This window comes from Topomyia yanbarensis, chromosome 3 (assembly GCF_030247195.1).
Source record: "Topomyia yanbarensis strain Yona2022 chromosome 3, ASM3024719v1, whole genome shotgun sequence".
Taxonomy (NCBI): Eukaryota; Metazoa; Arthropoda; class Insecta; order Diptera; family Culicidae; genus Topomyia; species Topomyia yanbarensis.
This window is the reverse complement of record NC_080672.1, coordinates 347,772,569-347,787,951: the sequence shown is the minus strand read 5'-3', so window position 1 is coordinate 347,787,951 and position 15,383 is coordinate 347,772,569. Positions and strand designations below refer to the sequence as shown.

The 15,383-nt window shown below is 36.2% G+C and overlaps 1 protein-coding gene across 9 annotated transcripts in view; it reads left to right on the top strand.

Annotated features, from left to right (window-relative positions):
• The window catches only part of LOC131694198 (ras-related protein Rap-2a-like), a 140,367-nt gene that overhangs the window by 110,012 nt on the left and 14,972 nt on the right, over positions 1–15,383 (top strand). The window contains exons 1-5 of one of the 9 annotated variants that reach the window (XM_058982684.1): positions 5,104–5,194; positions 5,277–5,482; positions 5,534–5,862; positions 5,977–6,145; positions 6,708–6,827. The exons of 7 other annotated variants lie outside the window; for them this stretch is intronic. The gene's annotated coding sequence lies outside the window, so the exon portion shown is untranslated. Of the gene's footprint in view, positions 1–5,103; positions 5,195–5,276; positions 5,483–5,533; positions 5,863–5,976; positions 6,146–6,537; positions 6,828–15,383 lie in introns of those variants that run through there. One more of the 9 variants, XM_058982686.1, reaches the window with a different exon arrangement.

Sequence of the window (15,383 nt, the reverse complement as noted above, 5' to 3'; positions counted from 1 at the left end):
TGTTTGGAATTTTTTGTGTCTAACTAGTGCTAATTTGGGTACTAGTTTAGATACATCGTCTAACTAGACACCCAGATGGTGCTAGTTACTGACGAGATGAATTCGAAACACAAAAAAAAACAAAACTTAATTAAAATTAGGTCTTGTGCCCTTAACGCGCAAAACGGTTTAGTCCAATTTTTATTGCATAATACCAGGCGTTTGGTTTCTTGAACCAAAAGACAAGAGTTCGTCTTCGCTTTCTCGTCAGCAAACCAGAGCTATATTTGCTTTCCGGGACATCATTCGGGACATGTGGCTTTAGGCGTTCACATATGTCGTGTGAACTGTTTGGAATTTTTTGTGTCTAACTAGTGCTAATTTGGGTACTAGTTTAGATACATCGTCTAACTAGACACCCAGATGGTGCTAGTTACTGACGAGATGAATTCGAAACACAAAAAAAAACAAAACTTAATTAAAATTAGGTCTTGTACCCTTAACGCGCAAAACGGTTTAGTCCAATTTTTATTGCATAATACCAGGCGTTTGGTTTCTTGAACCAAAAGACAAGAGTTCGTCTTCGCTTTCTCGTCAGCAAACCAGAGCTATATTTGCTTTCCGGGACATCATTCGGGACATGTGGCTTTAGGCGTTCACATATGTCGTGTGAACTGTTTGGAATTTTTTGTGTCTAACTAGTGCTAATTTGGGTACTAGTTTAGATACATCGTCTAACTAGACACCCAGATGGTGCTAGTTACTGACGAGATGAATTCGAAACACAAAAAAAAACAAAACTTAATTAAAATTAGGTCTTGTGCCCTTAACGCGCAAAACGGTTTAGTCCAATTTTTATTGCATAATACCAGGCGTTTGGTTTCTTGAACCAAAAGACAAGAGTTCGTCTTCGCTTTCTCGTCAGCAAACCAGAGCTATATTTGCTTCCCGGGACATCATTCGGGACATGTGGCTTTAGGCGTTCACATATGTCGTGTGAACTGTTTGGAATTTTTTGTGTCTAACTAGTGCTAATTTGGGTACTAGTTTAGATACATCGTCTAACTAGACACCCAGATGGTGCTAGTTACTGACGAGATGAATTCGAAACACAAAAAAAAAACAAAACTTAATTAAAATTAGGTCTTGTGCCCTTAACGCGCAAAACGGTTTAGTCCAATTTTTATTGCATAATACCAGGCGTTTGGTTTCTTGAACCAAAAGACAAGAGTTCGTCTTCGCTTTCTCGTCAGCAAACCAGAGCTATATTTGCTTCCCGGGACATCATTCGGGACATGTGGCTTTAGGCGTTCACATATGTCGTGTGAACTGTTTGGAATTTTTTGTGTCTAACTAGTGCTAATTTGGGTACTAGTTTAGATACATCGTCTAACTAGACACCCAGATGGTGCTAGTTACTGACGAGATGAATTCGAAACACAAAAAAAAAAACAAAACTTAATTAAAATTAGGTCTTGTGCCCTTAACGCGCAAAACGGTTTAGTCCAATTTTTATTGCATAAGAATTATTGCTGGTCACTTCCTTGTATTGGTATAATAAAGGGTAAGTCGTTAATTATGGCGACCTTTCAGATTGATTGGTAAATTGGCTACAGTTATCGTAATTAAACTAAATGTTTACGGAATGTATTTATTTTTGCTCACAAATGTTCGATCAGAGTCTGTATAGTCTTTTCCGGTGATGATCATACTCTTTTCGTCCTATCCCTCTCCTTTGGTCTTCCGTTTCATCATGACTCAATAGTATATGATCGTACGGAGTTCAAAACGGTTTAGTGCAGCTCTTTCGGCCCGAAATTAGTCGGATTCCACTCCTGCACGGTTTGGAGTAGTGGCGTAAAGCCAAATTGGACAAAACCACGGTTTGATTACACTTGTGGCAAAAGCCACAAATGCATATGGCTTGCCAAATCAGGTAGGTTCGTGTCGAACTGTTCGGATTACACTTGAAATGAGCCATCAGCGCTTTCTCGGTTTGTTTGCGCGTTGTACCCGGTTTTCGTCCAGTTCCTGACTTGTGGTTCACTGTAATCTATTTCTGGATCTTTGAGACGGTCAAATGATGGATATTCATAAGTTGTCCTAAGCCGCGATTCGACAAACTAGGATTTTCAATGTTTGTTTAATGATGATTTGCTGATTTTCTTCTATCACGTACCGAATCTTGCTGACAACTGCGGAACTTAGCGGATATAAACAAATGACTCCAAAGAGAAACCGAATAAAAATTTGTTAATTTTGGTCAGATATGAAAAAAAGTTTCAAAATGTCGCCATAATTATCGACTCACCCTTTAGATTCTGGTTTGCAAAGAAATATGGATTAAATTCAATTGAATTTCCTCTGATCAAAACGTGACGGCAAACCATAGATTATGCAACGTAAGTAACTATCATACTTATTATAGACTTAATCGAAGAAAAACTGATTCCGGGACTAATTTCTTCACAAGTTTTTTCATGCATGTATTTTATTTAGTAGATTTGAACAATTAGGAGACCGCAGCTTAGAAATATTGACATTATTGGGTGAACTTGAAAGAGAAATTATTCATTATATGCAATATTTCAATTTTCGAATTAGGTTTGTAAACTATTAATAAATCCTAGCGCAGGCCCATATATTTTATTTGCTGCGAATGTCATCGAGATAGGAAAGGACGAAATTCACGATGAGGTAAAAGTTTTTGTCTGACTTCTGTAATAATCTGTATAGATGTTATTGAGTTTATTTTCAGGCTACGTGCGATCAGCAAAGATTTCCCTCAAATTTATCGAGTTAAATGCTTATTCCAACGAGCGTGAAAATTTTAAATAGTCAAGGTAAGAACTGATACAAAGAGGTGCATAATTGTGTATATTAAATTTTTTTGTCTTTATTTTTCAGCTTAATTTTCCAGACTAATCCGAACCATATGGAAACATGCCTAATTGCAACTACAACAGAAAGCAATTGCCACATTATAAATTTGGTCGCATTAGTAGTTAAAATAACATAAAATTATAACAAGTAACAACGCGAGACATAGCTTTGAAATTTTTCTGTTATATGTATCTGATTGGGTTGACAAAGAATTGTGCTGAAGAACAGAAAAGTCATGTGTCTTCGTTCGCCAGTAGGTAATAGAAGAAAAATCAGAAAATAAAATGAAAAGACAAACTTTGAGTTTCGTTTTGATAAAAAAAAAATGAAAGGTTTTGAGTTCCTTCATTACATGCACGGAAATTTGGCTTGGGTTGCATCCAATAGCTGTAGTTTGTTGAACCAACAATCCAATTTTCTCATATTAACAAACATTGTTGGACGAGGTTCGGGAAGGCGGGTTATCCTATGGGCATATAAAACGGCGGATGGAAAATTCCGAAACAGACTCTCGGACTTATGAATCTAAATAACTATCGGCGGACGTAAATTAACTTAACGTCACGTAATTACTTTCACGAAATCAAATTATACTTCACGTTTGGACTCAGATGTATTTCACGATTGAACTCTGCGGTGGTTGGACAAGGACTGCCATGAAATGTATTATGCGATTATGTGGACACCTTGCGTACCACATCTTGCATACAACTAACTGCTCAAATAGGGGACCGTTCATAAACCACGTAGACCGAAATTTGAGAATTTTTAACCCCCCTCCCTCCTAGTAGACCTTAGTAGACTTTTACCAACCCCCCCCTCCCCACGCCAAAAGTCTACGTAGACTTTTAATTTTTTTTTATTCGCGGGAAATGTGAAATTAGCAAGAAGCACATTATAATGTTCAATTAAAAATTAGTGTTCAAATTTATTTCAAGCTTTTTAAATATTAAAGAAAGGTTTTTACATTGGTTTTTGTCTATGATTGATCAAATCAATTAATACCAATTCAAGGTGCTTTCCAACGTTTGTGTAGCGGAATACTTCTTTTCAAGATTAGTAACTCAAGTATATGTAAAAAGATATATTGCTATTACTAGTTCAAATTTTGACCGAAGTGCTACCTACACCAACAATGCAGAATTGATAAACACTTTTTGAGCCTTATTAGTGCATTCAAAATTGTTAAATTATGAGAAACAATTACAAAATAATACTGTAGGTGTGTACTATCATCTAGACTAAAATAATACTAAACATGCACACAAATTTTAATTTTCGTGAACAAATTTCAATATTTCTAAGATAATAAGACAATATAAATTGCCTTATGTGATTAAGGGAACGAAGCTATTTAAATCTTCCCAAAAATATATTTATTTTTCTTATGTAATAAATAGCCATATCACCTGAGAATATTATCGTAAGGTATCAAAGTTTAACTCCGCATATTTTCGAAGATAAATATAGTAGAACCGGTCTGCACGGAGTTGCGTAGGGTCAAGACGTAAAATGTAACGGGTGTTTAATTATTTTGAAATCAGTGTAAATGATTGCAAGAGAAACTGATTAACTCGAGTAAACTCTTTGTTGTAGAATTTTAATTACACTACTGCTTTAACCACCGATATCAATAAATAAAAAATAAAAAAATTAATCCACCTAATCCTAACTGAATAGACCGATACTTTGACTACAGCTCTCTTTAAATCTCATTTATAATTAGCAATACGAGAATAACAAAAAATAAAAGTCTACGTAGACTTTTAAAAAAAAAAACCCCTCCCCCCTCGTAGACAAAGGTAGACTTTTGCCAGACCCCCCCCCCCCCCCCGTCACCCCTATGAGTCTACGTGGTTTATGAACGGCCCCTAGCTATATAGATAGGTTTGCCATCAATTTAGAGTTGCGCCAGATGCGAGGTACGTTTCCGAAACTCTTCTATGCCACCTTCATTTTGCACAACTACTATGTGAGCCCGAATAAACATATTTGGTCGATTCCACCCTGATGTTATTGACTAACAAACTTTTAACCCAGAGTAGCAATCTTATATCGTTCTTGGTATTCAACCGACACGCTGTTTCAAATCGACTCAAAATTTGAGATCGGAATGCATATTTTCAAATACTGAACTTCTGTCAGAAATGAGATCCAAGTTGAATAGAATTAACTCAGCTCGACCCAATAGTAAAAGATCGTACACATAGACATTCAAGAAACTAAAAGGTAAGTTTCCCCAAATTTTGCTGTTGTTTAAAACTAACGTACTTTCTCTTTTGTAGTTTGCTGTTGTTTCTACTAGACACCGCATTAATGCCGCGAGCTTCGGGTAAGTCGATTTTGTATTACTAATGCATTTCGTTGCAGTAACTCTTTTTTCCTTCGTATTCTTGAACCCTAAACTGCGCTAGATGGGATAGTTATCACTCACAGGCGCTATACTGCCCATATCTTTTTCGACACAGCTAACTTTTTTTGACAGTTCACTAGTTTGCATGCAGCTTTGGTCGACGATTCGGATCACTCGAAGCACTTCGCAAAAACTTTTCTGAAGCCTACGTGAACAGGACTAGAAAAAATTCATGGATGAAGACTCGAGTTCATTCGTGATGTCACGGTAAAATATTTTATTGGTTTTAAATTGCGTTTAAAACCTGTTTGCTTTCAGGTGCTCTATGCCGGGCTCTCCGAATGTTCATTGATCCAGCCAGAAGATACTGCTTTTACGGCACAGTATGATCATCATCGTCTTCAAGATTGTGCCCGAACAATCAGGTTAATCCGAAACATGACCGATTCAGATTTTCAGGTCGCTTGAAATTGGGCCGAAAAAAAACCGACGGTTTTTTCCACGTTATCTGCTGAACATAACATTAGCTGGTATCGTTTCCAGTATTCGCACTACATGCCCAGCCCAGTATGTATACTTGGTACAGCAAAGATCGTAGGATTCTTCTATCAAACACATCGAGCACTCGACAGTCGGACTCTTTCCAAGTACACGCTTCAAAGAGCAAAACTTTATCTATATTTATCAGTGATAAGTATAGAGAAAGTTTTGGGAACGTCCGTGGGCTACAGAGATTTAGCTGACTACACTCCTTCTCACAGATGTAACACGTGACCAACACCCAGAGCTCCCATGTACTTTGTCTTGTCAAAGTTCATAGTCAGATTTTCAGTCAGTCACCTTGTTTCAACTGCTCTACAATCCACTCCAAAGATCTCGATGTGGTGTTGTTCTTTTACACATCAAATATTCGTATGGCACCTTCAAACGGTAAGCTGGAAAACAAATTAGAAAGTGCATCCCCCTGTTACAATTCACCAAACGTCACAAACGAGCTGAATGGCCATTTTGATGTTTGATTTTCACGTCAGATTACCAAGTCCTGTCGGAAGGCGATGTTCAAGTACTGTCTGTCACAGTTCGATTCAACAAACAGATGAGGAGTCCACACTTCCTTGAAATTTATATAGTATTTGCCCTTGCATACAAAAGTGACGTAAATGCCACTTTGGTCAAATTTTTCTTTTTCGTATTTTTAAGTTCGCTACGAAAATCTGCATCTTTCAGTGCGAGCGACTTCAAATAAAAATTAAAAATGACTTTTATAACGCGAAAAACAAAGTAACGAATGCATGCTTTTATCGGTAGCATGCAAGACAAAATTGATTTCCTGAAAAATATACTCGATGGCGTTTACGTCACTTTTGCATACAAGGGCAAATCTGTTCTGTCGTTAATCGAAACTCGTTTTGATATTCTGTCAATCAGAACATGGAAGCCTCGTCACACCTCGATAATTATTACTCTCAAGTTTATGATCTTTCTTGCAGAGACAGAGGCATTTCTTCTCCACGCAGACAATCCCGCTCACGCAACGGATTGCTTCGTACAGCAGATTACTTCCGACTTGAAAAAGTTCAGCTGGGATTGTGTTCAACACAGCATTGATCCGGTAAGCATTCCAGTGCGTAAAATGGTCATTAATGAAGATCTCTTTTGAAATATGAGATATAATACATATTGTTCTTTATAATTTTAGGTTTTTCTATGTATCAGCTTCGGATAGATATTGTGAAGGGTTAATTTTTTGATTAAGGGGGTGTGTACTCATAAAAAGGCAGAATTTTTTGTGAAAAATATAAATTTTCATTTAAAATAAGTAAAGAAAACCCGAATTGAAAATTTATCTCAAAAACTCAACGTAGGGGTAAGGTATTTTTTATGTAGAATGTGTATGCAAAGTTTGAAAAAAATCGGTTGAGTAGTTTTTGAATGGCAAGTAACACCGCAAATCAATCATCATCGCAAATGACGTTCCAAAAAAGTTTCGTCACCGAGTCGTTTGTCAATATTTTTGCATGGAAAAATTACAGCATGTTATTGAAATGATACACTATAATTTTCACGCTGAAACCCTTACCCCCCCCCCCCCCCCTTTAAGAACCTATACGTAATGCAAATGATCTTTTAATGACATTCCACAGTGGTCCAGAATGTGAATTTAGCAGGAATTTTAACTTTTTGCTAAAATTAAATGACTTAGCCTTACAATGTGTTAAGCAAAATTGTTGTACTTGGCAAGGCTTTGGGGTGTTTCTTAAACAAACGGTTTTATTTCTATAACTTTTGTAGTTTTTATTTTGGAGTTTTTATTTTAGTTTTATTTATTTTTTTATTTTTTACCCTTTGGACAACTTGAAGATTATTTACTTTTTTCGTTTCAAAGTTATGAGAAATTTTATATAAAAACCTGTTTTAATCCACCTAGTGGTGCAATTGTGCCTTTCTCATTTGTCCAAACTACGATTCCATAGCTGGTTATGTTCAGTACAATAATGGAAATGTATATTACATATTCAGTACGATTTGCACATAGTACACACAATGGATCGACTGCCACGATTTTGAGATACTATGTGTCGACACTGAAACATCGCTTGAAACCAACGGCGGATAAAGGATGAAGATCCGTTAAGAAATTTAAACTAGTTATCATTTTAAAGTAGCAACCACTTACTGCATACTCCTACCTAAGCCAATGCAAGCCAAAAAAAAAATTAGGCCGGGATTAGGTTGATGATTTTTAGAGCGATTGCATAACCATTCTATATGAGAAAGGCAAAAATGTGCCAAAGTCAAAAAAGTCAATCTTTGTCAAAAAAAATTTCGAGATTGCATCAAATCTCAACGTTTCATGCATTTTAAAGTCATTTGGCATCCAAAATACAAATTCGATTTTGAAATTTTCCCTTACTCCTTACCTTCCCCTTTGAGAATTTTTCATTTCAGTTTATATGGGAATTTGCTGTGTGATCGCACTGTTCAACCCGTAATTCCGGAACCAGAAGTCCAATCAACGACAAAAATTCCAGCCATCTCTGAGAAACAGATGTGACATTTTTTCCACATACACACATACATACACACACAGACATTTTCCGATCTCGACGAACTGAGTCGAATGGCATATGACATTCGGCCTTCCGGGCCGGGATTAGGTTGACGATTTTTTTATATGAGAAAGGCAAAAATATAACTTTTTCAAATTGCATTACCTTCGATTAGGTCACTTAACACTAAATACCATTTCTACCACATGAAATAGCATGCTTTGTAGTATAGATCACCAAAAAATGGCAAATACGATATTTTTTTTATATCTTGCAATAATTACTCAATAAATAGTTTATTTTTAGTAAAATGTATATATAACTTTCCAACGAGAGAAGCTGGAGGTTCGGTATATTAAGACAAATTGTTCTTCTTCAAAATATCTGAAAATATTTCTAAAGTGATCTTAATGAACAATTAAAACTGCAAAAGTTATACAAAGAAAACCAGTTTTTAAGAAACACTTTTTTTTTTTGGTAAATTGCTTATAAAATGAAAAGTACACAACAGAGTTTCAGGGTCTTCGACAAAGTTTTTAAAAAAAAAAAATTCTTAATTTTTTTAGAAGACAGCGAAACTCCATCTCAAATAATTAAAAAGTTGATTTTCTGATTAAAAAAAAATAACCACCTTACTCACTATTTAAGGCTCAAGTTACCTCAAGGCTTGGTAGTGTGCGTAAGAAAAATTGTGCTCAGCTTTGCCACCAGATTATTCATCTAAACCTTTTCAAAACTCTAAAAGAAGAATATCAGTCGATTTATTAGATCATTACGATTCAATTCATGCGAAATACCTGCTGGAAAAACCATCGGCTTAGCTGAATGGTGCTTTTGAAAAAGTGACTGGTTTTTTCATTGCGATGTTGTGTTGCGTACCCCAGCACGGTGTGGTAGTGTGACAAAAAATCACAGCCACTTTTTCAAAAGCACCATTTAGCGAAACCGATAGTTTTTCCAGCAGCTATTTTGTATGATTTGAATCGCTGTGATCTGATAAATCGGCTGATATTCTTCTTTTGGAGTTTTGAAAAGGTTTAAATGGATAATCCGGTGGCAAAGCTGAACACGATTTTTCCTACCCATACCACCCAGCGTGCAAAACTAACACATGCTCAAAAAAGGTAACTTGAACCTTAAAATAATAGAAAAGTATTGTAATGTGCAATATTTTATAATTAAATTTAAAATATAATTTTTATATTGTCCACTGTGAAAGTAATTTAAACATATTATATAGGGTCACTTCAGGAAAAACCAAATTTTCAATATAACTTTTTCAGTTTTAATTTTTTTTCCAACCTATCCTTCTGATGTTTTTCGAAGCTTTTGAAAACGAACATTTTCTTCTAAAACATCAAAACTCTAGCTTCTATCGTTCAAAAGATATAACCACTTAATATATCAAAAATAGATTATTTTAACTCAATTTTATGAAATTTAAAATAAATACCGTTTTCGATATTTTTAACTCAATTATGACTCTAGTCATGACCTTATTTATAGTTGGAAAAGAATTACCTTTTGTTTGCCCCAATGAGTTATATTGTTATTCCAAAGTACCCCATTTTTGGCGAAAAAGTGCTGATAACTTTTCAACGAAAATAGTTAGGTGAAAGGTGAAACAAATTATTCGCCTTAAAACAATATTAAAGTTGTCTGAAGACTAATTCTGTTTTAAATCAATACCGCAAAAGTTATTTGACTAAAACAGTTTTTTCAAGAAACACCCTAAACTTCGATTTTAAATTTGTTGTGAAATGAAAAGTATGACAGCTAGACCTTACAAGTCTTCAGCAATTTAAAAAAAAATTCTGCAACCTCGCTGAAGGTTTAGCTCTAGCTGGAATGAATAATAGGGGCTCACGAACTACGAAAACGTCTCCAAAGACTTAATGAGGCTAAGTTGTTTGGTTTTAGTAAAATTTCAAAATTCTTGTTAAATTTGCATTCTGGACTACTATGCATTCCGAGGCGAAAACATATATTTTAATTACGTATCCTGCGCCATCGAGTGCGGCATCTCACCTTCAATTTTGATGCGGCATCTATCCCAATTGTACGGGAGAGATGCCGCATGACGACATTTGCCTCTGAAATTATGGTTGACGGAGCTCATGATCAGAATGCCTTCTAAAGGGTTCCAGCTATTCAACCGATACATGATTTACAAAAAAAATCGAATAATTTAAAAAACCGAAATTTTAATGCGGTACTGAAAAATTTTCGGCGCTGGATACACCTAACCATTAATAAAATTTTCGTGAGTTGATAATAAGGATTATTTTACATAATTCTTCGAATGACAAACTCACAATATCATATTACCGCACCCAAAACGAATCTTTGAGAGCGGAAATGCATCTGTTTTTTCGCTCTCGAACTGTGAGCGAAAAACTCCAAAACGATGCGTTAGTGTTCCGAGTAACTTTTCCACGTCCCACGTTACCCATAGCTACACGCTGTTGGCTCATGAAGTGCAGAGAAAACTTGAATAACGCATACCAACGTCTCCATGCTGTCCCATTTCTGATCGCTGCTGCAAAGAGGAGAAGTTTGTATAGCTCATTAGAAAAATTACTCATCATCTGTCGTTATGGCCTAAGGTGCAAAGTAGGTGTTTTAGCATCTTGTCGGTTCCAGTCCTGATGCTACCCGTTAATCTTTTTTTCTAGCAAGGCTTAGTTCCCAACACATACATACAAACGAAATATTAATAACAGCGGGGAAATGGTACAAAGCAAAATGCGTCAATGACGATGCTGAAATACCGACGCGACGCGGCGGCGGGGAGTCAAACGATATTATCTCACTCATCATTAGTGTGAGCCTATAAATGCCATTTTACTACTGCACTAGTGTGTGGTCATGGTACGGGTAGTAAAAAGGTGTTTTTACCGAATGGAAGTTTGTCGGTTCTAATCTAGAATCTGATATCAGGATTTTTTGTCGTGACTAACGACTTACCTTTCAATATAGGGGCCCCTTTTCAAAATTTCGGAAGAAAAATGATGTAAGATTTTGAACGCTTATATCTTTTGCTGTACTGAATGGATTTAATCAATTTCTTCGGCATATTGTCGAAAATATTTGTACCAATGTTGTATTAAATTTTGGAATATGTAGGACATTCATTATCAACGGAAAAATAGTGCTTTGAAAAATCTTTCGAAAACGACTCGGAAAAGTGAAAATTTTCAGCCCATCCCGCACAGAGCCGTCAATATAGTGCAGCAACCGAACAATAAAATAATGAAAAGTTTATATATAGGTCCCCTACATGTTTGTTCCTACGATTATTCGTATTGGGTTGCTTGACGAGAGCAGTTGGTGGGGGAAAGCCGGCATATTAGTTTTGGTTATGCCATTAGAAGCCGGACGGAAAGGAAAGGCTCATACACTCCACGAGAACGAGCGAGAAAGCGATAGTAGTGCATATTAGCGAAAGTGTTACGTACATTTTGAACCTTAATAACTTTTCTTCTACTAAACGGATTGCCAATCTTGTTTCATAAATCGGAAGGAAAACGTTCAACGCTTGCTACCGATACGTTGTTTGCTATATAAAATTTGTTTAAATAGTTCAAAAACTACTTTAAATGAGAATCAACATTAATGATAAAACTTATAAATAGGGGTGTCGCAGCTTTTATCTAAGCCAGACGTGTGTAAGACGCAGTGCATAACAAACGTGCGTGGTTGTGAGAAGCTGCATCGGACGACCAATCAAATCGGCTACCACCGGAGAGAAGAAAAACGTTGGTGGAGGTGGTGGCGGTGAGAAGGCCAAAAAACCAAAGGCTAAGAAATGCAGTCACTGACAAGGCGGTAGTAACTGCCACTAAAAATGCCACCAAAACATCGAAGGCTGCAAAGCGTACTCATTCGGTGTGAGCTGCGAAAGGGGAAAGATCATATGTATGTAAGCAGTAAAAACAATCGTCGGCAAGGTTTGAATTGTTTCAAAAGATTCTCGTCTTGCATCAACATGGTTATCTACAAACCGTCCTTATTACGACGAATGAAAAATGGAAAAAGAATTTAATTAGAAAGTTTCTTTTATTAACTAGTATTAAGTTTGCGCTTGTTAATTCTGTACTTTTATCAGTGAATCATAAGAAAATGTTTTTCTAATCTACAAACCCGAAGGTTTTTGCAAATCCTTCCAAGAAAATCATTGAATATGGCAACTCTGCCACTAAGCGAAAGCCACACCAAAACGAATGATGCAAATATTTTCATTTATCGAACAAAAGGATGGCCTTCCATCTGCATTGTGAAGTCAATAAATAGGAACGCCTTGATGCGAAACGTGCTCATTCGGTGTGAGCTGCGAAAGGGGAAAGATCGTATGTATGTACGCAGTAAAACAATCGTCGGCAAGGTTTGAATTCTTTCAAAAGATTCTCGTCTTGTATCAACATAGTTATCTACAAACCGTCCTTATTAGGACGAATGAAAAATGGAAAAAGATGGGTTGGTAATGTATATGACATAACAGGGGTGTCGTGACCGCACTTCGAAGTTATTTCAAATCTTGCAAAGCATAAATTGACATAATTTCAATGATTGTTCCTATATGAATGAAATGACAAATTTTCAGGTCAACGCGGCAATAACTTTACAATTCATAGAACAATTTTATATTTTTAGTTATCATATATTAACTGTCATCTCTTCCAAACAACTTAACCCTCTGCTGTCAACCCCGTGGTTTTGCAGGGTTAAGGAGAATCATTGTAAAATGTCCAATACACGATTTTATGTTGTTACCTCCACTAAAACACTTCAGAACACTCCCACCTGTCATACATGTACATTGTCTGCTTGTTGAAATCATTATATGAAATTATTGACCTGTATTCAATGCGGAGAACTCGGCAATAAAATTGTTGTGCTGAATATACTAACGAACGGGATCCAGGAAAATTTCGCTGAGCCCGGTGAATCGATTTTAATGCGTAAAATTTAGCCATTTGAAAGAGATATAAGCAAAATTTAAAGAATATGATCATCGTGGTTATGTCCCGGACATTACCCGCCCCTAGTTTTTCGCTAAGCGTGTTCATTTCCGTACGCTAGGAAAAAGATTCCGATGGTCGTTTCGAGAGAATTTTACATTGATATTTCAAAGCAAGAAAATATGAAATTTGTTCATTTCATGAATGAATGTCTCAACGAACTTAGAATCCAGCGCATCCCCTACCAAAGCAGACGCCAACAACAAAGGTTCTTTTCAGAACCACCATAATTATTATAAAGAATAACTTGAAACATTCCCACATATTTCATTGAGTTTCATTCGATTTGAATTACAAGTCACGACACTCCGGTTATGTCCTAGACATTACCCACCCATCTTTTTTATATTTTAATAAATCGGTAACGATTACTTTTCAATCATGCGGCGAATTTTTCCGTAGTTTCTATCATGTCGGTGCTGATTTTATTCGGCGATCGTTTAAATAAATGTGGAATCATATACAGAAGGTATTTGTGAGAACCATTTTTTTTTCTTGTGTCAAGTACTGTTCTTATAAATAGTTGGAATTGCACATGTATAATGATTTTGTAGTAAGAGGGGCTTTTATTAATATTAAACTGTATTGAATAGTATGAAAACAGGAAAGGAAACTGATCTATTTCCGTAGCATTACTTTAACATAATGCCGATTCTAAGTAAATAATAGAATGCCGATTCCAAGCAATCACTTCCGCGCACGATTTGTTTATTTTCATGATCACTACTGGTTATTCCAAGTAAGTCCTAAAGAAGCATAATTATATGAGATGGCTTGTGCTACTTCGTTATTGATCAGAACCGATTGAAATTGCACAACGTGCTTTGGAATAGCATGATGGGAATACCATACTGATCCACATTGTGCAATCTCTCCTGATCCCTGCATGCTGATCAATACCGACGCCGGCTACGCCCGAATGCAAATCTGCTGGGAGAGGAAGGAATGTTAGTTCGATACGTGTCCCTGCTAGAGACCGAGGAACCCTCTGCATCTTCACATGTATCACGGGAATGGGAAGATTGTTAGTAAGTGCGCCATTAGCATTATCGTGTACATTTTGCTCTGGGCAGTCGGCTACCGAGATTGTTTAAAAGATTCATTGAATGTTCTATTAGTTCTATAGCCAGCTATCGGAAGGGTTGCGTGTAGATTAATTAATACTTGTCATGATACCAACTGAATAATTGTGCATGCTTTTGTTTTGGTAGAACGCTAGATTATCTGATGCGGTTATAAGTAAAACGCGACGTTTGATTTGAACGCGGTCGAATTTCATTGCACTCGCGCTATAGACTATCATATTATGTTTACAGATTGTAATCGTATGTTATTATATGTTAATTGCCGCAAAGTTCTACTGCATCGATTTTGTTGGTTATCCTCGGCAAATCCAAGACCAAAAGAAACGAAAGCAATGAAAATGAAAGTTCGGATAGTTATTCGGCGTCGGCGGTTAAACCTGATGGTGATGTTCTATCAACGACCATGCTGTAGACTTGGGTGGAACACCCAACTCCTACTTAGTAGAAGGAAAAGGATTCTTCACATTTACTTTCGATCATGTCTATATGAGCCATGACCATTCGTGCTCGTGGAATTGTTCACAAAATCCTAAAATATTATTCATGTATTCGTGAACTGGTTTAGAATATATCACACCACATTTTCAATCTCATGCACTTTTGCACATGGTTATGCAATTGTTTCGTGAACTATTTCACAAAATTTTGATTTTCTCATTAATTATCACATAGTTATATCTAGCTGCTAGCGACTAGTAATAGATGCGAGCAGCAGATATAAAAAAAACTATTAGGACCACGAACATCTTTAATCATTTGATAAAATGATACAATGAATCAGTCAGTCACATTTTTATGAACGAATATCGTCGTAAAACGGCAGATATCATGAACATAAGCCATATTACACTACCTGAATTCGAAAGTGCACTAAAGAATATAATATCAAAATAACGTGCATATGAATTATGAAAATCGTGATCAAGCTCTTAAGGTCATGAACATAAATCACTCTTCATCTGATTAAAATATCACGATAACGTGAATGGAAATTTCGAGAAACGTGACTAAT